Genomic DNA, 26,587 nt, shown 5'->3' with positions numbered 1-26,587 from the left:
GGGATTACTTTCTCTGTGTGCAAATCTATTCTGCCCATAATTTTCTTCGGTCCAGTTTTGTTGTTATTGTGGTACAAACCATATAATGTAAAATTTACCATCTAAACCATTTTAAGTATACAGTACAGTAGTATAAAATACATTCATAATGTTGTGTAATAATCATCACCATCCATCTCCAGAATTCTATTCATCTTGCAAAGCTCAATTTCCATACCCATTAACAATAACTCTACAGTTTATTTTTTCCTCAGCCACTGGCAACTACCATTATGCTTTCTGACTCTATGATTTTGCATACTCCAAGTACCTTGTATGATTGCAGTCATATAATATTTGTCTTTTTTCTTTCTTACTTCACTTAGCATAGTATACTCAAAGTTTATTCATGTTGTAACAAATGTCAAAATTTCCTTTCTTTTTCAAGCTGAACAATATTATTGGATATAATAATGAATGGGTAAACAGAATGTGGTATATACATACAATTAATAATATTGTATACAATGAATAATATTGTTTCTATATGCCACATTCTGTTTACCCATTTATCAGTCAATGATTCTTGGACTGGACCCACATTTTAGCTATTGTGAATAATTCTGCAATAAACCCAAAGGTACAAATATCTCCTTACGAACCTGGTTTCAATACTTTGAATACAATCATATTTTAAGTTTTTTGAGGAACCACTATACTGTTTTTCACAGTTGCTGTATGATTTTATATTACATATATATATGTATCCCAGAAAATAAAAGTCACTGGAGCATTGGTGTGGCTATGTAGTAATTGAAATCCTTGTGACCAGTTAGTGGTAATATAAAATTGTACAGCAACTGTGAAAAACAGTATAGTGGTTCCTCAAAAAACTTAAAATATGATCCAAAAATTTCACTTCTGTGTATACACTCAAAGTATTGAAACCAGGTTCTTAAGGAGATATTTGTACATTTGAGTTTATTGCAGAATATATATATAAATATATATATAAATATATATATATATACATCCTAATATATATATATATCATCCTAATGGGTGGCTTCTCTTTATAATTTCAATTGCGTTTCCTTAATGATCCATGATTTTTAGCATATTTTCATGTGTTTATTAGACATTATATATTTTCTTTAGAAAAATGACTTCAAGTCTTTTGCCTATTTTTTAAATTAGGTCTTTATTTTTTTGTTGTCGTGATTTAATAGATCTCCATATATTCTGTCTATTAATTCCTTATCAGATATATAATTGGCAAATGTTTTCTCCCATTCTGTGGGTTGCCTTTTTACTCTTTGGATAGTGTCTTTTGATTTACATTTTTAAAGACGTTTCATCAACTCCAATTTGTCTATTTTTTTTCTTTTCTTTTAGTGCCTTTGGTATCACATCCAAAATTTTATTGCCAAATCCAATGTCATGAAGCTTTTACTATATGTTTTCCCACCAGATTTTAGTATCAGGTCTTACATTTAAGTTTTCATTCAATTTATGTTAAGTTACACATGTAGTGTTCAGTAAGGGCCCAAATAGTTTTATTTTGTTTTTTTTTTTCACATATGGGTTCCTACTTTTCCCAGCAATATTTGTCTGATAGACGTGTTCTTTCTCCATTAAACCATCTTGAAACTTTTGTAAAAAATTACTTGACAATATATGAGAGGGCTTATTTATTGGTTCTTTATTGCATTTCATTGTTCTATGTGTCTTTATGCCAATACCACAATGCTTTGATTACTGTAGTTTGTAGTAAGTTTTGAAATCAGAAAGTGTGAGTTTTCCAGGTTTGTTCTTTTTCAGGAATGTTTTGGTTTTTTGGAGTGTCTGAGATTTCATGTGGATTTTAGTAAGGGTTTTTTATTGCTTCAAAAAATGTTATTGGTATTTTAATAGAGATTGTATTAAATATATAGATTGCTTTGGATAATATTGACAACAATATTAAGTCTTCCAGTCCATGAACAGTAGATATGTTTTCATTTATTTATGTCCTCTTTATTTCAGCAATGTTTCAAAGTTTTTGATCTATAAGCCTTTCACCTCCTTGGGTTAAGTTTATTCTTAAGTATTTTTTTATGCTATTGTCAATGGTATTTTTTTCTTAGTCTCCTCACAAGGTTTATTGTTTGTGCACAAAAGTGTGATTTGTGTGTGTATGTGTGTGTTGACTTTGTGTTCTGCTACTTTGCTGAGTTTATGTATTATTTCTAACCGCATGTGTATGTGTTTGTGTTTGTGTGTGTGTAACACTTAGAGTTTTCTATATATTAGATAACATAACCTATGAAAATAGATAATTTTACTTCATTCTTTCCAATTTGGATACTTTATTTCTTTTACTTGTATAAATGCTTCAGCTAGAATTTCCAGTGTTGTGTTGAATAGAAGTGGCAAAAAAGAGCATACTTGCCTTTTTCCTAATCTTAGAAGAAAAACTTTCAATCTTTCATTACTTAGTAGAATGTTCATTGTGAGATTTTTGTATATGACTTTTATTATGTTGAGGCAGTTCTACTTCTACTTTATTGAATGTTTGTCCCATGTGAGGGTGTTAAATTTTGTCAAATACTTTCTCTGCAACAATTTAGAGTATAATATGCATTTTCAAAATTCTGTTAATATGGTGTATTACACTGATTAACTTTTGTGTATTGAACCATTCTTGCATTCTGGAAATAAATCCCATATTGTCGTGGTATATAATACTTTTAATATGGTGCTAAATTCAGTTTAATAGTATTTTGTTGAGAAGTTTTGCATAAATATTTATAAAAAACATTGATTTTTTTTCCTTTAGTGTATTTGGTATCACAATAATGCTAGCCTCATAGAATGAATTAAGACGTGTTCCCTCCTCTTCAGTGTTTTGGAAAATTTTGAGAAAATATTGTGTTCTTGTTTAGGTATTTTGTAGAATTTACCAATGATTACATCAGGTCCAGGGCTTTTCTTTGTCAGAAAATTTTAAATTACTAATTCATTCTCCTTACTTTTTATAGTTTTATTCATTTTCTTTTTTTTTCTTCATGATTTAGTCTTGATAAGATTTGTGTCCTGGGAATTTATTCACTTTATTTAGATTATCCAGTTTTTTAGCATACAGTTATTCATAGTACTCTCTTTTGATCCTTTTTAGCTTTATGGAATAAGTAATAGTCTTCCCTCTTTCATTTCTGACTTTAAGTCTTCTATTTTTTTATTTTCTGTAACTTGATTCTTCTCTCTCTTTTTAATCCATCTGGGTAATGATCTCTCAATTTTGTTGAACTTTTTAAAGAATTATCTCTGGGTTTCATTGATATTCTCTATTTTTTTTGTACACTCTATTTAATTTGCCTCTACTCAGTTCTTTATTATTATCTTTACTTTTCCTAACTGTGGATTTAATTTGTTTTGCTTTTACTATTTTGTTAAACTGTAAAGTTACATTGCTGATTTGTGATCGCTCTTTTTTTTAATTGTAAGAATTAAAAGCTGTAAATTTCCCACTTGGCACTGATTTTGCCATGTCCCATAAGTTTTAGTATGTTATGTTTTTAAGTTTAACTATCTCTGAAGTATTTTCTAATTTCTCTTGTGATTTTCTTTTAATATTTTGTTTGTATATTTTTAAATAATTTCTAAATATTTATAAATTTTTCATTTTCCCTTATATTTTTTATTTCTAAGTATATTCTTCTGTTGTGGTTAGAGAGGATAATTTGTATAATTATATATATTTTTAAATCAATTGTGACTTAATTTGTGGCCTAAATTGTGGTCTGTCCTGGAAAATGTTCCATGTCCACTTGAGAAAAATGTGTATTATATTGGTGTTGGCTACGGGGTTATTTAAGTGTCTGTTAGATCTATTTGGCTTATTATGCTGTTTAACTCTTCTATTTCCTTATGAATTTTCTGCCTGGTTATTCTATATAATATTGAAGGTGGGATATTAAAGTCTCCTATTATTACTATAGAACTATCTATTTCTATCCTCAATTCAGTCAGTTATTGCTACATACATTTTCATGGTCTGCTATTAGGTGCATATAAGTTTATAATTGGTATTTTATCTTGCTGTATTTAACCTTTTATCAAGACATAATGTCTTTATTTGTTTCTTGTTAACTGTTTTGGTTTAAAGTATATTTTTTTCTCACATTAGTATAGCCATCCTTGTTCTCTTTTGGTAACTATTTGCATGGAATATCCTTCTCCCTCCTTTTATTTTCAATCAATTTGTGTCTTTAGATGTGAAATGAGTCTTTCGTATACAGCATATAGTCAAAACTTCTATTTTTTACTCTGTTTTTCGATTGAAGAGTTTAATTCATTTATATTTAAAGTTATTACTAATAAGGAGGGAGTTATATGTCTCATTTTACTATTTACTTTCTATATGCCTTATAGCTTTTTTGTCCCTCGTTTCCTACATTACTATATTTATTTGTGCTTAGTTGATATTGAACATTGGAAGGTCATATGGTTTGGCCCTATCCCCACCCAAATCTCATCTAAAATTCCCACATGTTGTTGGAGGGAATAGCTGGAAGGTAATTGAATCCTCGGGGCTGGTCTCTCCCATGCTGTTTGCGTGATAGTGAATAAGTCTCATGAGAACTGATGATTTTATAAGGGGAAGTTTCCCTGCACAAGCTCTTTCTTTGCCTGCCACCATCCATGTAAAACGTGACTTACTCCTCGTTGCCTTCTGCCATGATTGTGAGGCCTCCCCAGCCCCGTAGAACTATGAGTCCATTAAACCTCTTTTTCCTTATAAATTACCCTGTCTCAGGTATGTCTTTATCAGCAGGGTGAGAACAGACTAATACAGTAAATTGGTACCAGTAGAGTGGGGCACTGCTGTAAAGAAAACTGAAAACGTGGAAGTGACTTTGGAACTGGGTAACAGGCAGAGGGTGGAACAGTTCAGAGGGCTGGGAAGGAGACAGAAAAACGTGGGAAAGTTTGGAACTCCCTGGAGAGTTGTTGAAAATGGCTTTGACCAAAATGCTGGTAATGATAGGAACAATGAAATCCAGGCTGAGATGTTCTCAGATGAAGATGAGGAACTTGTTGGAAACTGGAGCAAAGGTGACCCTTGTTATGTTTTAGCAAAGAGACTGGCAGCATTTTATCCCTGCTCTAGAGATTTGTGGAACTTTGAACTTGAGAGAGTTGATTTAGGGTATCTGGCAGAAGAAAATTCTAAACAGCAAAGCATTCAAGAGTTGACTTGGGTGCTGTTAAAGGCATTCAGTTTTAAAGGGGAAGCAGAGCATAAAAGTTCTGAAAATTTCCAGCCTGACAATGAGATAGACAAAAACTGATTTTCTGAGGAGAAATTCAAGCTGGCTGCAGAAATTTGCATAAGTAATGAGAAGCTGAATGTTAATCCCCAAGAAAATATCTCCAGGGCATGTCAGAGATTCTTGTAGCAGCCCCTCCCACCACAGACCCAGAGGGCTAGGAAAAACAAAATGGTTTGTGGGCCGGTCTTAGGGTCCCTCTTTGTGCAGTCTAGGGAATTGGTGTCCAGTGTCCCAGTCACTCCTGCCATGACTAAAAGGGGTCATGACTAAAACAGCTTGGGTGTGGCTTCAGAGCATCCAAGCCCCATGCCTTGGCAGCTTCCTCAGTGTGTTGAGCCTGTGGGTGCACAAAAGTCAAGAATTGAGGTTTGGGAACCTCGGCCTAGATTTCAGAGGATGTATGGAAATTCCTGGATGTCCAGGCAGAAGTTTACTGTAGGGATGTGGCGCTCATGGAGAACCTCTGCTAGGGCAGTGCAAAAATGAAAATGTGGGGTCAGAGCCCTCACACAGAGTTCCTACTAGGGAATCACCTAGTGGTACTGTAAGAATAAGGCCACCATCTGTCCTCCAGACCCTAGAATGGTAGATCAAACAAGAGCTTGCACCATTTGCCTGGAAAAGGCGCAGATACTCAATGCCAGCCCATGAAAGCAGCCTGTAGGGAGGCTGTACCCTACAAAGCCACAAGTGCAGAGCTGCCTAAGACCATATGGAACCCATCTCTTGCATCAGCATCACCCGGATGATACATGAGGTCAAAGGAGATGATTTTGGAGCTTTAATATTTGACTGCCCCATTGGATTTTGGACTTGCATGGGGCCTGTAGCCCCTTTGTTTTGGACCATTTATCCTATTTGGAATGGCTATATTTACCTAATGCTTTTACCGTTATTGTATTCAGGAAGTAGTTAACTTGCTTTTGATTTTACAGGCTCATAGGCAGGAGGGACTTGCCTTGTCTCAGATGAGACTTCGGGCTGTGAACTTCTGAGATCTCTGAAATGAGTTAAGACTTTGGGGGACTGTTGGGAAGGCATGATTATTTTTTAAATGTGAAGACATGAGATTTGGGAGGGACCAGGGGTGGAATGATATAGTTTGTCTGTTTCTCAACCTAAACCATATCATGAATTGCCATGTGTTGTGGGAGGAAGCTGGTGGGAGGTAATTGAATCATGGGGGTGGGTCTTTCCCATACTATTCTCATGATGGTTAATAAGCCACAGGATCTCATTTCTTTTTTTTTTTTTTTTTTTTTTTTTGAGACAGAGTCTCACTCTGTTACTCAGGCTGTAGTGCAGTGGCACGATCTTGGCTCACTGCAACTTCTGCCTCCCGGGTTCAAGCAATTCTCCTGACTCAGCCTCCCAAGTAGCTGGGACTACAGGCGTGCACCATCACGCCTGGCTAGTTTTTTTACTTTTAGTAGAGATGGGGTTTCCCCATGTTGGCCAGGCTGATTTCAAGCTCCTGACCTCAGGTGATCCAACCGCCTTGCCCTCCCAAAGTGCTAGGATTACAGGTATAAACCACCACACCAGGCAAAGAGACAGATTCTTGATGCTTCCTACATTACAGCCTTCTCAGAATTTTCAGCATAATTTTCTTTAAATCTAACAAAGTCATTTTTCTTCTTAGGTAGAAAAATGATATTTTTATAATCAGCAGTATGTACAAATTTCTTTTTTTATATTTTTTGATTATATATTTCTCTCTCTTTCTCTCTCTCTGTGTGTGTGTGTGTGTGTGTGTGTGCGTGCGCGTACATGTAGGAAGGTACGTGGTATGTGTTTTAGTATGACATACTCAAACTTCAGTTTCAACTTATATGAGTTTTATTATCTTCTTTCCTGAATAGTTTCTCAACTTTCTAAACAAAAGGTCTGTCCAATGTTAGTCAGCTTGTTTGAAATAAACTCTCTTGCACACAGTGAAAACAGAATCATTTCAGCATTCAGCCATATAGAAGAAAACCATTATTCCTAGTAATTGCACAGTTTTTGTTCTTATTCTTCATAATGAACTACCTGTCCACAACTATCATTTCCAACTCATTGACTCATGGAATTTGGCAGGTTTTCTTTCTCAAATGACTGGCTAAATAATTTGTAATGAACTTTAAATATTGCATTCTCCTCTAGCAAAGAAATTTATGCATCTTTTACTACTCAAAATAAAATTCAAAGTCATTCAGCTTTCAGAGATATAGTGGCAGTTGTAATTGAGAAACAGCTGTGTTTCTATTAATTTATTCTAAAATATTTGCTAAATATCTAAAAAATGTTAGAATAAAAATTCCATACATTGGAAATTAATGCCAAAATATCCTTGATATTAGTTATGACGTGGAGATCACCCACGATTTATTTCAGCATGCTTGGTAAGTAGCGTGAATATTTAGCATCATAGACCCTACATGGTTTAAGCTAGATTAGGTATGTGGTAGATATGGATAAGCCTGTATTTCACAAATAAATCACTTTTTCATGTCTTCATCCTCATGGCTACTTTGATTGTGCCAAATATAAAGAGCTTTATACTTCTTAATGACTTTTCAATACAGATTAAGTTAGAATTACAAATGGTTATCCCTACAAACACAGTGCCATTATAATCATAACACAGTATTCAAGGTACAGGAGATTCAAGCTAATGAAGAAGGATCTCAATGCTTTTTCATTAAAGGTAGCTGTAAAAATACAAATTTTATGTTTGGATTAGATACATTCTCAAAACTGAGTGAAACCAGATTCTAGACTAGCACAAGAAATTTCCTTAGTATTTTTGCTGTCACATATATAAATACTGTGAAAATTCAGTAGCATTCTGGAGATATCATTTCCAGATCTATGATGAACAAAATAGCATAATTAACATTTAGCAACATTTTCATGTTTTGAAAATGGATACAGATCTTCATTTTAGTGAGTAACAACTTTCCTCAGGAATTCATGGAAAAATCCTCCATGCTATGAACTAAAAAATATCTCCTTATCTAAGTGGTGAGACCTAATAAACAAATCAGAAGTTTTAGAAAGAATGGTTAAAAAAGAAAGAGAAAGAAAGAAGGCAAGAAAGCAAGAAAGCAAGCAAGAAAGAAAGGAAGAAAGAAAGAAAAGAAAAGAAAGCCTCTACTGAGACTTTTTTTTTATTGCAATTGCCTGGATAACCTCTTTAGTTGCTATTGAATAGTTTTCTGTAACAGATAAAAATTTCTAGCAATATTACTATGCCTTTAAGCTGTTGAGTATATGTCTTCTAAATTCTTATTTATCTCATGGGAAACAGTGTTGTGTCAGGGGCCCTTAAGACTGCTTTAGATTCTATGACCTAGAAGGATTCACAGGACTCAGATACTGTTAAACTTATGGTTATCATTTATGACATCACAAAGATACAAAATTAGAATATGCAAAGAAAAAAGGCATATGGAGAGAAGTTCGGGTCAAAACAGCACAAACTTCTAGGTATCCCCATTCAGTGGAGGCATACCAGGGAAGACCTGATTCTCCCAGGAATGCTGTGAAAACATACACAAAGTGTTGCCAACCACCGAATTTCACTAAGTCTTGATGTCCAGGCTTTTACTCTCAGTCATATAAACATGGAGTGTCTGCATGACTGGCCTTAGTTACTCAGACTCCAGAAACCCTTTATCCAGGGAAAGAAAAAAAAATAAAATTAAAAAAAACCCCTTTACCTTTATCTAGGGTAAAAACAGGCATTTGCCATAAATCACATTTGTTAACATAAACTGTCTTGTTATACTGGTCACTGTATGATCAGCTTTACAAAATATATTCACCCTCAGTCATTTATTTAGCATAAACTCTCTGGTCAAAATAGTATAGCATAGCCCAAGGCTTCAGAAATATGAAAACACTCTTAACAGATAGAATATTCTAAAGGCTCCAAGCCAACAATGATAGACTGGATTAAGAAAATGTGGCACATATACACCATGGAATACTATGCAGCCATAAAAAATGATGAGTTCACGTCCTTTGTAGGGACATGGATGAAATTGGAAATCATCATTCTCAGTAAACTATCGCAAGAACAAAAAACCAAACACCGCATATTCTCACTCATAGGTGGGAATTGAACAATGAGAACACATGGACACAGGAAGGGGAACATCACACTCTGGGGACTGTTGTGGGGTGGGGGGAGGGGGGAAGGATAGCACTGGGAGATATACCTAATGCTAGATGACGAGTTGGTGGGTGCAGCGCACCAGCATGGCACATGTATACATATGTAACTTACCTGCACATTGCGCACATGTACCATAAAACCTAAAGTATAATAATAATAATAATAATAATAATAAAAGAAAAAAAAAAAAGAATATTCTAAAGGCTCAGCCATCTAAGGATCAGTGCGAAGTACAAGCTTTTCTTGGGAATTTGCAGTGTTGGAGAAACCCAGGTCGGCCCTTTCCTGCACAGCCCATCCTTCTGGCTCTTGTCCTTGGCTGTTTTCCAGCAAAATGATCATATGTTTCTGAGCATCTACATTTAATATAACATTTATATAACAGAGATAACAGTAAAAGCAGCCTGGTGAATTAACCCTTTCTTGCCCGGGTGGTTAGAATTTTTTCTTGCCATGAAAACTTACCATTGTAACAGCTTTGCCTTTTAACACTGAAACTAGTGTACTATTGTGCATTGTACTATTGCTTGGGAAGTCACTGAGGCATAACTGTATTTGTGAAAGCATCAACTAAAATACCTGGAAGCAATACATGAACCAAAAGAAACATGCTGAAATTTGTTGCTATGTGGCTACCCATGCAACACAGAGGAAGAAATTTAAGAAGGTATTGCATATCAAAAGTGGCTGTCATATAATATAAAGCATGGACTTAAATGGAAGATCTTGTAATTTATAGTTGTGTAAGTAAGTAGAATCTGGTGTGGGACTTTTTGACTTTTCAGTGAAATTTAGATTTAGAGTTTTCCATAACTATGAAAAGAATCCTTTGATATACTTTGTTAAAAGTGGCAATACTATAGCAAAATATATTGTTCTTAAATGCTCTGTTCTTAGGTGACTAATAGGAACAAAATAAGCCTCGTAAACCTGCCCAATTCTATTTCATATATTTTGTTTCTTCTCTGGGCAATAGATTTTATGCACATACAATATAATCTATAAGCTCATAGATCAAATAAGCCATTTCAATCTGGTTCTATCCAAAATTTGAGAAATTCTTATATTAATATCCCATTTTCTGATTTGTACTGTACTAGATCATTGTGGGTGATGCTGAGAGTAAGTATGTTGAATCTACAAAGCTTATAGTAGCCTTTATTATCTGAAAAACAAAAACATAGCCCATTAACATTGATAAATAAAAGTATCCTAAAGTAACAAAAGTTGTATATATTCCCAAGATTATTTGTCAGTCTTTACATATGATTAGGCTTCTATATATCCTGAAAAAAGTACAAATACAAACATATATTCAAACGAATAGTGTAAATTATAACTAAAATAAACTTGTAAATACCATCACTTTTGCATTTTGCTATTTTTTTAAATTTAGGTCTAATAAAATAAAATGCATAGATCTTAAATAATCAATTCTATGGGGGTTGAAAACTGGAAGCATCTGTGTACTCATCTGTTTAAGACTTAATTATTATATTAATAACAGAAATAAAATAATTCCATTCTACCTGAAACCCTTGGGATTCCTTCTAGTATGCAACTTTATAAACTTGTTTTAACATATAACAATTTGGATAATTCCTCAAAATACTTTTTGAATTTGTATATTAATAAGGTTTATTAGCAATTACCAACAGATAAAGAAACAGATTTTTTTAAAGATAAACAGGTAGTGATAAAGATGAATAGACTGATGCTCTAACAACCTAAGGATTTCAAGAAAACCATATGCTTTATCTCTATTTGTAATTCTATTCTTGATAAATAACACATGTAAAGATAAGATGATAGTGAAAATATGAAATGAAAAATAAGAGAATTTAGTCTTAAAATGAAGTCATATCAGTTTTCATGACATCTAAAATATCTTTTTGAATTGATCTTAACATTTTATTCTGTTTATTTGCAAGTATCATTTATTTTCATCATTAAAGCATTATTAAATCCATACTTTATATCCGTGAACTTTATTTTCTTAAAGTAAGGCATTAGAAACAAAATTTTTAAAGAAAAACTATAATAAAAAAGTGTATCCCACATAGTTGTCTCACATTAACATTTTCCCATATGTTTGTATCTCTGTTCTTTAATATAATCCAGAAAGTCTGCATCTGGAAGGTGCTAATTCCCAGATCCACATTTCAAAGCAAGGCAAATTAAGGTGCTAATTGCAGAAATCTGATTTCAGGGAGTACAGTTATCACCATACATTTAGAAATACAAACATTACATAAAGAGGGAAATGTCACTAGATTGCATTTAGAAATAAAAGCATTCTAGAACTTTTTGTGGTTTCTTTGCATTTTATAAGTAATTCAATACAAAGAATTCTAGTTTCTACTTTGAGATATAAAGAGCTTGGAATTTGCTGTTTTTATTTTCATAACAAGGAAAAAGCTAAACACACTGAAAACCAACAACTCTTCTTAGATTCTTCTGAAAATTGAAGAGAAATAATAAACCACTGTCCTGAAAACTGAAGAGAAAGGCAGATACCGAGAATCACAGCTTACTCGAAATAGAAACCCAGGAGCAGAAATCTACTCCTGGAGCCACTACTGGTAGAAACATTTAAACTCTGATACAATTTGAATGCTTAGTGTGTTCTAGCTTGAGAGTTAAAAACTCCAGGAGACTTAGTGTTAGAGGGAGCCCCAAATTTTCATAAATTTTACCTCCAGGAACCCCACCAGATTTTTGTGCTGAAGGTTGGTGAAGAAATCCCATTATGCTTCCAATGCAGAGAGCGAAAAGATGGCGATTTTGAAATATACACCGAACTTTGTGTTCTCCAACCGCCCTCAAGGGAAAATACCCAAGCCTAACTATTGTGGGAAAAAGGAAGTACCTAAGTTGAGGCCGGTCTACCCTTCCCAGATCAACTTCCTGTATCAACTGAGTTTCAGACAAGGAGATAAAAAAAGCATTTATGAAGTTAACAGCTCAGACACACAGACCCACTGAAATATCTGGACCTAATAAAAGGATTATAGAGTATTTTCCTTTTCCTCACCTTTCACCACAATACCAATAGTGCTACTGTATAAAACAGAGGATTACAGCTGAAAGAATTGCAAGTGTCAGACTATACGTCAGGAAGTTTTGTTTCTAGTAAAACCTAAAGACCACAGAGGGAACAAAAAAGAACACCTGAGGGTATTAATGTCTCAGGCAGCAACAGCTCTAGAAAACTATAATGACAAGTTACCTCCTAGGAAGTTCTCCATAATCTCTCACAACAAAGACCCATTTTTCTTAGTTTCTATTATCAAATACATCGTGTCTGACTTTCAACCAAAAATTACAAGGCATGCTAAAAGGCAAACACACACACACACACACACACACACACACACACACACACACACACAGAAAATGCCCACAACAAAACATCTCTGGAGAGACAGAGCAACCAACAGAACCAGACTCAGATATGACACAAATTTTGGAATCACCACAGCGGTAATTTAAAGTATCTATGTATAATATGCTAAGAAATCAAATGAAAAATTGATGAACATGGAAGAATAGATGAACTCTGCAGAAAGAGCGCAACTCTAAGAAAGAATCTTAACATGCTAAAAATAAAAAAAAAATAAGGAAAATCTGCTTTTGATGGAATAACATATTGAATTGTGCCTAAGGAAAGAATCAGTAGGCTTGAAAATGACAATGGAAACTTCTCAAACTTAAATGCAAAGAAAAAGTATAATTGTAAAAAAAAAGAAAGAGAATATCTAAGATGTGTGGGACAATTACAAAAGGTTTAATATATGCATAATCTGAAACCAAAGAGAAAGAGAAAATAAAGCAGAAAAAATATTTGATGTAATAACAGTTAAGAGTTTTTTTCAAAATTAATGACAAAGACCAAGCAACAAGTCCAGGAAGCACTGAGAAAATGAAGCAGGATAGTTTTGAAAAAAAAAATCTAAATATGTAAATATCATATTCAATCTGTAGAAAAACAAAGTCAAAAAGCAAACCTTGAAAAATACCAGAGTATGAAAATGTTACCTATAAAGAAATGAGAATAAAAATTACGGTGAATTTCTTGTCAGAAACCATGCAAGCAAGAAGATAATAGAGTGAAATATTTAAAGCATTGAAGGAAAAACCCCATGAAACTGGAATACTGAATCTGGTGAAATTATCTTTCAAAAGTGAAAAAGAAATAAAGACTTTGCTTTGAACTGAATTGGGCCCACCGTGCCCTCCCTCAAATTCATATGTTGCAGCCCTAACACCCAAAGTTAAGGTATTTAGACATGGGGCTACTAGGATGTAATTAGGTTTAGATGAGATCATGAGGGTAGGGCCTTCATTAGAAAATCAGTGCTTTCATAAGAAGAGATAACAGAAAGCTTAGCTTCAACCTGTTTCTCTCTGTCTTTCTCCCTCCTCCTAAACAGGACTAGGAAAGGCCATGTGAGGACACAGTGAGAAGGGAGCCATCTGCAAACCAAAAGGGGAACTCCAACCAGACACTGACTTTGCTACCACCTTGATATTCGACTTCCAGCCTCCATAACTGTGAGAAGTTGATTCCTAATATTAAGCCACTCAGTCAACGATATTTTGTTACGGCTGCCAAAGCAGACTAATACAGACTTTCCCTGGCAAACAAAAACAGTTTGTTTTCAGTAGAACTGCCTTGTAAGAAATGTTGTACACAACGGTGTATTATGTGACTATAGCTTATGGAATAAAAACAATGTTGTAAGTAGTGAGAGGCAGGAATTGAGAATATTCTCTCATAAAGTCCCTGTCCTGCCTAGGAAGTAGTACAGTGTTATTTGACAGTGGACATAGATTCGTTTTAAGTGTATATAGTAAACTTTAAATTAACAACTAAAATATGTAAAAAATATAATTGATATGCTGAGTGGAGAGAAAATGGAACCATATAAAATATTCAATTTAAATATATAGTGAAGAATATGAGAAGGTACAAAAATGAAAAAATGTAGAAATGAATACAAAACCATTACAAATATAGTAATTTTAGAATACTTCCTAATTCTATTATGTCACCATTACACTAATATAAATATTAGATAAAAACACTGAAAGAAAAATTAGAAACCATTATCTTTCATAAACATATATACAAAAATTTTCAATAAAATGTTAGCAAATTTAAGCCAACTATATATTAAAAGAATTATATACCAAGACCTAGGAGAATTATTCCCAAGTATGCAAGTCTGTTTCAACATTCAAAAACCAATCAGTCTGTCACATCAATAGGCTAAAGAAGAAAAATCATATGATCATTTTAATTGATGGAAACAAAAAATTTAACAAAATCCATTAGCCGTTCGTGATAAAAACTCAGCAAAATTAGGAATAGAAGGAAAGATTCTTAACATAACTAAGGAAATCCGTAAAAAATCCTGCAGACTTTATACTTAATAGTTAGAAATTGGTTGCTTTCCTTAAGACTGTGAATAAGGCAATAATATTTCCTCCCAGTTTCTTTTTAACATTCTACTGGAACTTCTACCTAGTATAGTAAGGAAATAAAGGAATACAGATTAGTAAGGAAGAAATAAAACCGTGTTCAAAAATGACATGATTATCTATTTGGCATGATATAATTATAATACAAAATTTTAAGGAAATACTTATGAGTCCACATTAATTTTAATAAATTAAGGGAGCAGAGATAAATCTCTCATACAGAAGTTTCCAAGAAATTGTGTAGATCCTTTATTTTAAAATAGAGAAAGCATATTTCCTCACATTTTGAATGTGGGCTGTGTATTGTGACTTCTTCCTAAAAGTACAGTTTGCAAAAGGGAGAAAAAAATGTGCAACATCACTCTGGAGAAACTTGACAAAAATCACTTCAGCCACATGAGCTAGGTCAACATTCATAGTCTCAAGTGACATAGATAGTAGTATGCATCCTTATTAGAATGTGGCGAAAATAGCAGCTTACCTATGTGAACCTCCATCAAATCCTGTAACCCACATCTAATCATGATAAAGCTCAGAAAATATTAACACAATTTCATTAGTTTTAAAATGTCTCATTATTTTGTTGTGTATAAATGAATATATAAAAGCTATAAAACTGAGAATAAATTATGGTTAATAACCAGTTAACTTTAGTATTTTTAGAAACTTAGTCTAACTTTCTGTCCTTAGATTCAGTAGCGTATTTCTAAATTTAATCTAATTCAGTGTGTATTTACACTAATTCATTTATAAATAGAAAATATTAACTTGATTGATATCAAGTAAAACACTTTTGACAAGCCTTCATGAAATTTTTGTCAGTTTTCATTTTAGTGCACTTAAACTCAGAATATCAAAAGAAACTGAAAATCTAAGTGATTTCTAAATTGTATAACTGTAAATGGTGTGAATTACAAGCCTGAGGAATATGATAGACTCAAACACGTATCCAAGAAGGCACACATCAGGAGCATCTTATGTGTACTCATACAATATGAATTTGAGAGAAAAGTCCCTTTGAAATCAGGCTACTGTGTGATGAGTAAACTATTTAAAATATCTTCATTAAAAATTTATATTTTTAAAATATTCTATTTAACCACACATTCAATCATTGCACATAGAAATTATATTTGCAACTGAGATTTTTATGGACTGAATTTTATGTCTTCATACATTTCATATGTTGAAATCTAATCCCAATAGATGGTATTTGGAGGTGAGACCTTTGAGAGGTAATTAGGTAATGAGGGTGGAGTCCTTATGGAAGGGATTACTTTCTCTTTAAAAAGGAGGGAGGAAGATCACTTGAGTCCAGGAGTTTGAGACCAGCCTAGCCAACATTGGGAGACTCTACCTTTAAAAAAAATAAAAAAACAACAACAAACAAACAAAAAGCAAGCCAGAGATCTAGCTTGCCCTCTTTCTGCTATGTGAAGATTCAGGAAGATAGCTGTCTGTAACCCAGAGGAAGACACTTACCAGAACCTGACCATACTGGCAACTCATTTCAGACTTCCAGCCTCCAGTACTTCCAGGAATAAATGTGTCTTGTTTATAAGCCACCCAGGCTATGGTGGTATAACCTTTGTTATACCAGTCCAAACTGATTGAAACAGACGGTTTATTTATTTTTTTTTTATTTTTAAGGCTTTGTTAATATCTTTAGATTAAACAAAAAGAAAACAAATTATTTAAATTGCTTAAGGGAACTTTCATCAGCCCTTGGAAGAGGACATGCTCAGCACAATTCTCTCAGCAAAAATATTTGAGTAACAAAGAAATTGATTCATTTATAAACATTTCTCATTCTTAAAAAATATATTTTGCCATGTGGAAATTAACAAAGAGGTTTTTAAGTGATTTTAAGAGTAGCTATGAATAAACAAAACTCAAATTTCAAAATCTAGCTAAACTGATGAAGGGGGAAAAAGAGAAAGAGAGGAAAAAGACACAAATTACACATTTCAGAGACAAAAGAGGGGACATCTCTACAGATCCTGCAGATATTAGTATAATAAGATAATATTATGAATACTTTTATATCAATAAATAAAACAGTTTGGATGATGCCATTGGGTTAAATTGTGTCCGCCAAACTTCATGTTGATGTCCTAACATCTGGTACCTGAAAATGTCACCTTATTTGAAAATACGGTCATTGTATATGTAATTACTTAACATGAAGCTCTTCTGGAATATGGTGGGTCCTTATTCCAATATGACTTGTGTTCTTATAAAAGGAAGCTCATGTGAAGGGAGACACATATGAAGGAAGGATGATGGAAAGATGCAGGGAGAAGTTCAAGTACAAGCTGTGGTCATCTATAAACTAAAGAGAGAGCCTTCGAAAAGATCATTTTCATACAACCGTCGAAGGAACCATCACTGCCAGCATCTTGATTTTGGACTTGTAGGCCCCAGAACTGTAAGGCAATACATTTCCGTTATCTAAACTACTCAACTTGGGATACATGGTTACAGCAGCCCTTGACAAACTGGTATCAGATGAAATGGACACATTCTTGAAAGGCGTAAGTCACCACAACTGGCACAAGAAGAAACAGAAAATTTGAACAGTGCAATATCAGTAAAAAAGAAAAATCAGAATTAAAATATTTTTAAAAAGAGACTCAAAGATGAGATGCTTCTTTTGAATCATATTATTTAAAAAATATTAATATCAAACCTACATATGCTCTTTCAGAAAATAGACGAGAAGAGAACATTTCCCAACTCATTTTGTAAGAATAGCCTCATGCTGATACAAAAACCAGTAAGAGGTCATCAGAAAAGATACACGGAGAGCAATATTTCTCATGCACAGGGATGCAAAAATTCTTGGCAAAACTTTAGCAAATCAAATATAACAGTATGTAAAAAAAGATAATTAATCTTTAAAGTTGGTTAAAGTCTGAAATAAACAACTTTAAAACAGAAGTAAATATATAAACATACATTTATGACAGATTTAAAATAAAACAAACACACAGTAGAGGAAATCAAAATCAAAAGTAGGTTCCATGAAAGGGATTACATTTTTACTGTTTGTAAAATTGATGAATTATTAGCAAAATTTATTGAGAAAAATAAAAAAGAAACAGAGCACCAACATTAAGAATGAAAAAAATATACTTTACAACAGACCTTACAGACAGAGTATTAAATGGATATTATAAACAACTTTGAGATTATTTGAAATTTTAGATGAGTTGACCTAAATACATGATATAACCTCAATTAAATCACAACACTTAATAATGAAATAATGTTGTATATGATATATAATAAATAGATATAAAAATCTGTCATCGCAAAGAGTGTGAATATAGGAAAAAATGAAGTAACACCTATTCCATTTAAAGGTTACATGGTTGGATACATAGAAAATCCAAACGGATACATATGTATACATACATATACATATAACTAGAAGAGAGGAGTAGTTTTTGAAAGGTTATCGGATCTGAGATCCTGAAATTCTAGGAATTAATCTAATGAAAGGTTGACAAGACATTCAGAACTACAAAACATTGCTGACATTTTAATGTACCAGAAAACTCAATATCTTAATGTAAAATCTTCCAAAGTGATCCATAGATTCCAAGCAATCCCGATGAAACTCTCAGAAGTTTTCATGCATTTGTATGTATGTGTCCATGTGTGTGTAAATTAACATGCTAAATCAAAACTATATATGGAACTGCAAAGACAAGTCATAGTCAAAATTATCTTAAGAATAATAACTTTGGAGGATCTTACCAAATTTGAATACCTATTCTATAGTAACAGTAACTAATAGTCTGTTATTGGCAAAAGCATGGACAAATCTTTGTATTTGTTGGAACAGATAGGTTATGGAGCAGAAGAGTAGTCCAGAAATACATTGACATATATTACATTATTTAATTTATGACAAAGGTGCCACTGTAATTCCTTGGGGAGAAAGGAATACTTTTCAATACATGATGGCAATCTCCCAACCCTCTTTGCCTGCAGGAGTATCAGGTGTCACAATTTGTATGCCCTCACAAAGCAATTTCTGGCTTCTTAATAACCAAATTACCAACTGGATGGTTCATGTAATTTTGTTTTTCCTTTCTTCTCTCCTTTTGTTCTCTTTCACGTTTATTTTCTTTTGTATCTCTGCGTATATCTTTTTCTACAGTTTATATTTTAATTTTTATTTTTAATATATTTTTGATCCAAAATTATTATATTTAACTATCTACCTAAATTATATGAAAATATTGTTGATGTTCTTTGACATTCTGAATTAAAGTGTATATATCAACACTAAAAAATTCTGTGACTTTCTCTGTGGTTATTATTATTTGCATTTAAGTTGAAATAATATCATCTCATTGCATTAAATTTCTCTGGTAAGAAAATTCATGTCTTTTGGAATCCACACAAGGTCTTTGTATTTTTTTTCCATGGGAAAAATAGGCAGTGTATATCAAAATGCCTTTTGGTCATTTTCACTACATGTTAATGTATCTTATAACCTTGATGAAAAGTTACTTTTCAAGCCTAAGCTTTAAGCTTCAATCCAAGTGAGACTTTAAGTTACACACACACACACACACACACACACACTATAAAATTAATTATTGTTTTTTTCTTTTTTCCTGTTGGTCATTTTTCACAAAATATATGTTTAAGTAAGCAAAAGAAAATACTAACACCTTAAAAGTTACACAGGTATATATATTCCCTTTCTGTTTAATTAAACACTTTAAAGATAATTTGAATTAATATTTTAACAGGGTACTATTTTGGAGGTGAATATTGTTGGATGCTTAAAAATTTAAGTTTCTTTTAATATTCCACTCCAACTTCATATTAAGGCATTTTACTTTTCAAAGAAAATAGGCATAATACATCTTAATCATCAGCATTTTTTATATTTGTCTGCATTCACAGGTACAAAATGATATATTGTATTTTGTTTAATCTTAGAGGCAGCTGTGCTAACATATGTTTCATCCTTTAAAAGATGCCCTGTACATTTTTATGAGAAATAACACACTATGATGTCGTTGTGAGCTAGTAACATTTTACCCCTCAAATGTATGCAGGCAAAAATACATATACAAATGGTTTAATCATTTGTTCACTAGCTTTAAGGAAGGCATTAAAATGATATAAAAATTTCTTTTCAGCTCCAATATCTTATACTTCAATTGGAATATCATATTTGGATTATACTCTTATTTTCCGTCTTACACATTTCTGATATCAGGGCTACTTTGAGCTTTTACTCTTCCTCTAAACTTGTACAAATATCCTGCTTATTTTGCTTTCTAATCCATCTTAAAACTCAATCTGAGCAGACTAGTTTTTCTCATGACTGTTTAACTGAGGAACGCTGTTAATCTTTCAAGTTTCTTGATGATTTGGCACTTAGATGAAATTCAGTCCATTATCATGGATACATAAATACAAAAATCTACCTGACAATGTCCTATTGGTCACTATTGCCTTTTGGTGACTTTACATTTTTATCTTCAGTGATTATACTCACATACTCATTTGGCCACCAATACCTATGACCACACTGTAGACCTTGAAATTACCTGCAGATACTTATCTTCTAATACACAGATTCAAACATCTCATTTTTAGAACACATAGTATTCTTCCATTTCACTCACTTTGTTACTCTTTCCACACCTGTTCTTCAACATTCATCAATATCTTGGAACTCTAGTCTTCAGACCACTGCTATTTTCTCCCTTTATATCACTACATTTACTTCCACTTATCTAAAGTAGAGTCTCCCCTACCCTGAGCCCAAGAAACTCCTGCCAGTTTATTCAACTTTTTACCTTATTTTGTCATCACATATTCTTGGTACAGGACCAAGCCTGAGTTAATCCAGAACTCACTCTTCTCTTCACTTATACCTAGAGCCTGAAGTGCTAAATGAAAAATTCAACACCTGTATCACTTAAATTTCCAACTCCAACATCAACAGTGTCCTTGATTTGCCAGTGCTCCAGTTCATTAGATAGAATTGTTTCATTTTTTTTACTTGTTTGTTCTTAGCAGATGACACTTCCTACATCATAGAGAAAACAGTAGGGTGATACTCTCAAAAGTTATTTTTATGAAAACTACAAGTATAGATGACTTTTGATCCATTGTTTATCCTTCCATTCTATTACAGGAGAAGTGTTACCACTTCCTGTGTCTGAGACTACCTTGTCTTACGTGATCTATATAACTATATTACTTTGCCCTTTGTTATTGGGACTTCATTATTTAATTAGTCTCTATTTTCCAAATTTCCCTTCCCTTTAGCTCCTTTCATTCCATCCTGAAATTCACTCCAATAAGGCAATAAACCCTTATTGAATTCTTTTCATCTCTCTCTCTCTCTCTCTCTCTTTTTTTTTTTTTTTTTTTTTTTTTGAGACAAGGTCTTGGTCTATCACCTAGGCTGGAGTGCAGTGGTGGGATCTTGGCTCCCTACAGCCTCCACTTTCTAGGATCATGGATCATGGGATCCTAAGTCTCAGCCTCACATGGAGATGGGTCCACAGACCTATGCCACCACACCCATCTAATTTTATTTTATTTTTTGGTAAAACTGTGGTCTCACTTTGTTTCTCAGCCTGGTCACAAACTCCTGGGCTCAAGAGATCTGCCCCCCTCAGCCTCCCAAAATTTTGGGATTACAGTCATGAGCCACTGTGGCCATCTTTTACTAAATACTGAGACATCAAGTTTCTGTAAATATTTCTTACCTTCCTAATCTTTTAATTGCTTGACTATAAAATGAGAAATTCGGGTATGAAAAATTTAAACCGTAACATGAACATAATCTAAAAAAATTAAAAATCAGATAAAGATGGTAGACCGAGCATGTATATCACTTTCTTCTTTCTCAAAACACACACACACATATATATATTTTAAAAGAAAATGATACCATAAATCCATCCTAAAATATACTTTTATCAACTTCAGACAGATCTTTAAAGTGATCTCTGAATTATATACTGTAAATGGGGTTAGATTGCTGGAAAATCCATAGCAGAGAAACCACAACACAGGCAGGTAAACACCATCCTAAAGGGAATAAAAAGTTGTATTCTAACAACATTTTAAAATATACCACCTGAAGGAAGACATCAACAAAAACGCAGAGAAAGAAACTCCAAAATTCTACAGTCTCCTTCAAAGCAATGAAAAAATTGGCAAAAATAGCAAAGTCAATTTTTCAAAACTCTGAAATTAAGCAAAGTATTGCAGCAACACAGGAATCTCTTATTTAAGAAAAATAGGTAATCTTAAAAAAAAAAAAGCAAGTTTTGTAGTATGTTGACTAACATAGCTCTGTCCCCTAATCCCCAGTTCAGTGGTAGTTGTGAATATAGCAGCCTGCGTATTGAGTACCAGACGGAGAAGAATGGAAGTAATTAAAAAATAATTTTAATGATGTGCTTTCTCCTATCTCATGACTCTGTGGGACACTTGTTGAAAAGGCTAGTGTTTATTTTACTAGACTGTTGGAACTAGCCCTATCTGAAAGCTGTTATGTGTGTGTATGGGGTGCGTGAGACCTTTTCCAAAACATTTACAGGGAAATGTTTTAGTCACAGCTGCCTGAGGTGACAGGTAGTAGTGAGGGCAAACAATACATTAATCAAAATTTGGGGGAAAAAGTGCTATAGTAGTCTTGAGATGCTATAACAAAATACCAAAAGCTGGGTGCCTTAAGTGACAGAAACTTGTTTTCTCAGAGTTCTAGAGGCAAAAAATATCAGATCAAGGTCCATCAGGTTCGGATTCTGCTGAGGGCTCTGCACCTTCCTTGCAGACAGCTGTTTTCTCACCAGGTCTTCACCTGGTTTTTGCTCTGGGCGTGTACAGGGGGCATGGAGAAGAAAAGCCCCTGATGTCGTTCCTCTTAAGAACACGCATCCTATCAAATCAAGGCCCCAATTTTATACCTCATTCAATCTTAATTACTCTTCCTTAGAGGGCCCATCCTCAAATGCAGCCACACTGGGGATCTGGCTTCAACATATGAATTTTGAGAGGACACAAACATTGAGCTCATAACAAATGTTCTGGAGTAAGATATCCTAAAAGGCTTTGAGAAGTTCTGATGTATTACTGGGATTGTAGAAGGCCACACACCTGGCAATGGCTGTGCACATGCTCAATAAATAACTTTATTTATTCTCACCTGTAGTTGACCTTGAGGCTTAGTAAATGAAGACTAAGACAAAGTTTTAAACTCCTGGGTGTTGAAAGTTAAAGCCAGCACATTCACAGAGTCCCTTAGTAAAGTTTGGAATTTTTTTTTTTTTTTTGGTCTCAGGCACTAAATGAAATAATCATCTAATGATTAGAATTTATTTGGAAAAATTACTAGACAATATAAACTACAATAATTAGTAACAGCAACAAATCATGGGGATAGGAGAGAATATAATTTTCAAATTTATCACATTATAATATGCAATATGTCTAGTTCATAACCAAAATAATTATGAGGCATACAAAGACCCAGAAAAAAAAGATCAACACATAGGAAACAAAAAACAATCAATGTAAACTATACTTGAAGAAGCCCAGATATAGATAAAAGCCTTAAATCAACCAATTTAAATATGTACAAGGAGCTGAAACAAAGCACATCTAAAGAAATAAAGAAATGTATGAGAACAATTTCTCACCAGAGGATATAAATAAAAATACAATAATTATTAAAAAGAATTGAATAATATTCTTGTAGCTAAAACATATAATAAATGAAATTATTACCAAAATAATTTCAGTTAAAAATCACAGCATATTTGAACAGGTGCAAAAAGAATTAATCAACTTGAAGATAGATCGACTGAGATCATTCCATCCGAGTAACAGAAAAAAGGAATGCATGAAGAAAAATAAACAATTTCAGACTCTTCTGGGACAGCAGCAAGCACACTAACAATATACAATGGGATATCAAAAGAGAAGAGATTAAAACAAAAAAAGAGTAGAAAATATTTGCATAACTAATGGCAGAAAACTTGACAAATTTGATGAAAAACCTAAATCATCTAAGAAGTTCCATGTAGGGGAAACTTAATCAGATCTACATCTAGACATACAATCAAACTTAAAAAGACAAAGAAACAAAGAGAGACTCTTAACAGCTTCAAGAGATAAATAATTCATCTCATGTAAAGGATTCTCAATAAGATTAACAGCCAATTTCTCATCAGAAACCATGAAGGCCTTAAAGCAGTGGGATGAAAGTGCTAAAAAATATCTCACTGGATTCTTGTATTAACTAATGATTTAAATACAATTTTTGACACATGTTCATTTTATATTTACCTATAAATTATTTTAAGTTTCTGAAAAATATACTTTAATAATGACATTAATATGTTACTCTATTTTTTATTTTTAAAATTAAAAAATTTAAAAAAATTTCTGCCACTGTAACAAAATACCTGAGACTGGGTAATTTATATAAAAAAAAGATATTTAATTCTCACCCTTTTGGAGGCTCAGAAATCCAAAATCAATGTACAAGCCAGTTCATTGTCAAGCGAGGGTTCTCTACTTTAAATGTAGAGGGTTCTCTACTTTCAATGTAGCACCTTGTTGCTACATTGCTTGGAGGAAACAAACATTTTGTCCTCACATGGGGGATTTAGAAAGGCAAAATGGCCTGAACTAATTTCCTCTAGCCCTTTTTGACAAGGCACTAATTCATTCATGAGGGCAGAGCGCTCATGACTTAATTACTTCCCCCCAAATTCCATCTCTTAATACCACTACAATGGAATTACATTTTAATACGAATTTTGGAGGCGACACATTCAACCCATTGCACCCAGATAGCAGATTAAACATTATTTCCGGATGAATCTGTGACAATGTTTCTGGATGAGATTAGATTTGAATCACTGGACACAGTAAAGTAGATTGTCCTTCCAGTGTGTGTATCATCCTATCTATTGAAGGCTTGAATAGAACAAAAGGAAATGAAATAAATCTTTCACTCCATTTAGCATTGCTTCTTAAGCTTCTTCTGCCTTTGTATTGGAATTTACACCATCAGTCCCCCTGGTCTTGGGCTTTTGGACTAAGACTGAATTACACCACTCAATTTTTGGTTCTCCAGTTTGTAGACATCAGATAGTGGGACTTCTCATCCTCCAAAGTCATGTGAGCCAATTTCTTATAATCTCTCTCTTTACGGATAGGGAGGTACATAGGTGTATATATCCATATCTATATGTCTACATAAATATATCTATCTCTATATCTCCTACTGGTACTCTGGAAAACCTTGCCTAATATAATTCTTAAATAGAACTTGTGGTCATTTTGATTGTTATATAAAAAAGTAACACGTGATGTGTTATTTATAACCGAATCTACAAAACCATGGAAGACACATCCATGGTGGAGGGCTACATTGTATATTATAGGTGCCAGAGTTACAGTCTTGATGTGCATGATCTTAAACAAAAGTTATTATTTTAATAATTTTTTGTTTAAAACAAAACATGATTTTACAACAGCTTCATATATTTAAAAACTAGAATGATGCAACTTACCTCACTTTGTAAAGCAAATGCTCTAATAATTTTTTAGAGTTGAAGAGAAAAAGTACACATCTGATAGGAAAGACAGAAGACAGAGAGAGAAAGAAAAAAATTAGCAGTAAGAAGTGCAGAAAATGCCACAGAAGGAAAAAAAAAAAAAGTAATGCTGTAGGTTACTTCTCCCAAAAGATATGTTGAAGTCCCAACTCCCAAGATATGTGTATGTAATTTTATTTGGTAATAGGTTTTTTGCACATGTAATCAATGTAAAATGAGCTCATACTGGATTAGGGTGGGTTCTAAGCCAATGAATGATTTTCTTATAAGAGGAGCAATCTAGATGCTTGCTAAGAGGCGGACATAGAGAGAAGGCCATGTGACAATAAAAGCAGAATCTTCTGCTGCACACCAAGTAATGAAAATGACTGCCAGCAACGATTAAAAGCTAGGAAGGATTCTTTGCTAGAGCCTTCAGAAGGAAGATGACTTTACTGATACTTGAGTTTGGACCACTCTGCCTTCAGAACTGTGAGGGAATAAGTTTCTGTTGTTTTAGGCAAATCTATTTGTGGTATTTTATTACAGCAGTCTTAGGAATCATATTATAGAAATATGAAGGTGCCAGACACACGTCTTAAATCACAGTTTTTCTCTTTCAAGTGTCTGAAGTTCTTGTTTTTTTTTAATGTTTAATATGTAATTTATTTAGCTGAACAGATACATTAAAGTTTGAAGCAATGAAGGAAACTAAAAAATAAATGTTCCTTGACAGCAGAATAAATAAATTAATAATTTAGATCATGGCTTTTCTCTAAGGACAACATAAAACATAAACTGCCGTATTCTTTTTTCTTTTTAAAGTAAGTGACTATTACAGGGATTGGGATAAAATAAAGCACTTGCATGTGGAGTTTCTAACTTTAACAAGAGAACAAATCATTAATTCTTATTATCAGCCACCAAATCATTAATTCTTATTATCAGCCACCAAATTTGTAATCAAATTTTACATGCATCTATTCTAACATTTGTTCCTGTATTAATTCATTTATTTTCTTAGATGAAAGTAGTTATTTTAAGAC

This window comes from Pongo pygmaeus, chromosome 6, assembly GCF_028885625.2.
Source record: "Pongo pygmaeus isolate AG05252 chromosome 6, NHGRI_mPonPyg2-v2.0_pri, whole genome shotgun sequence".
Classification (NCBI taxonomy): domain Eukaryota; kingdom Metazoa; phylum Chordata; class Mammalia; order Primates; family Hominidae; genus Pongo; species Pongo pygmaeus.
This window is presented reverse-complemented; position numbering follows the sequence as displayed.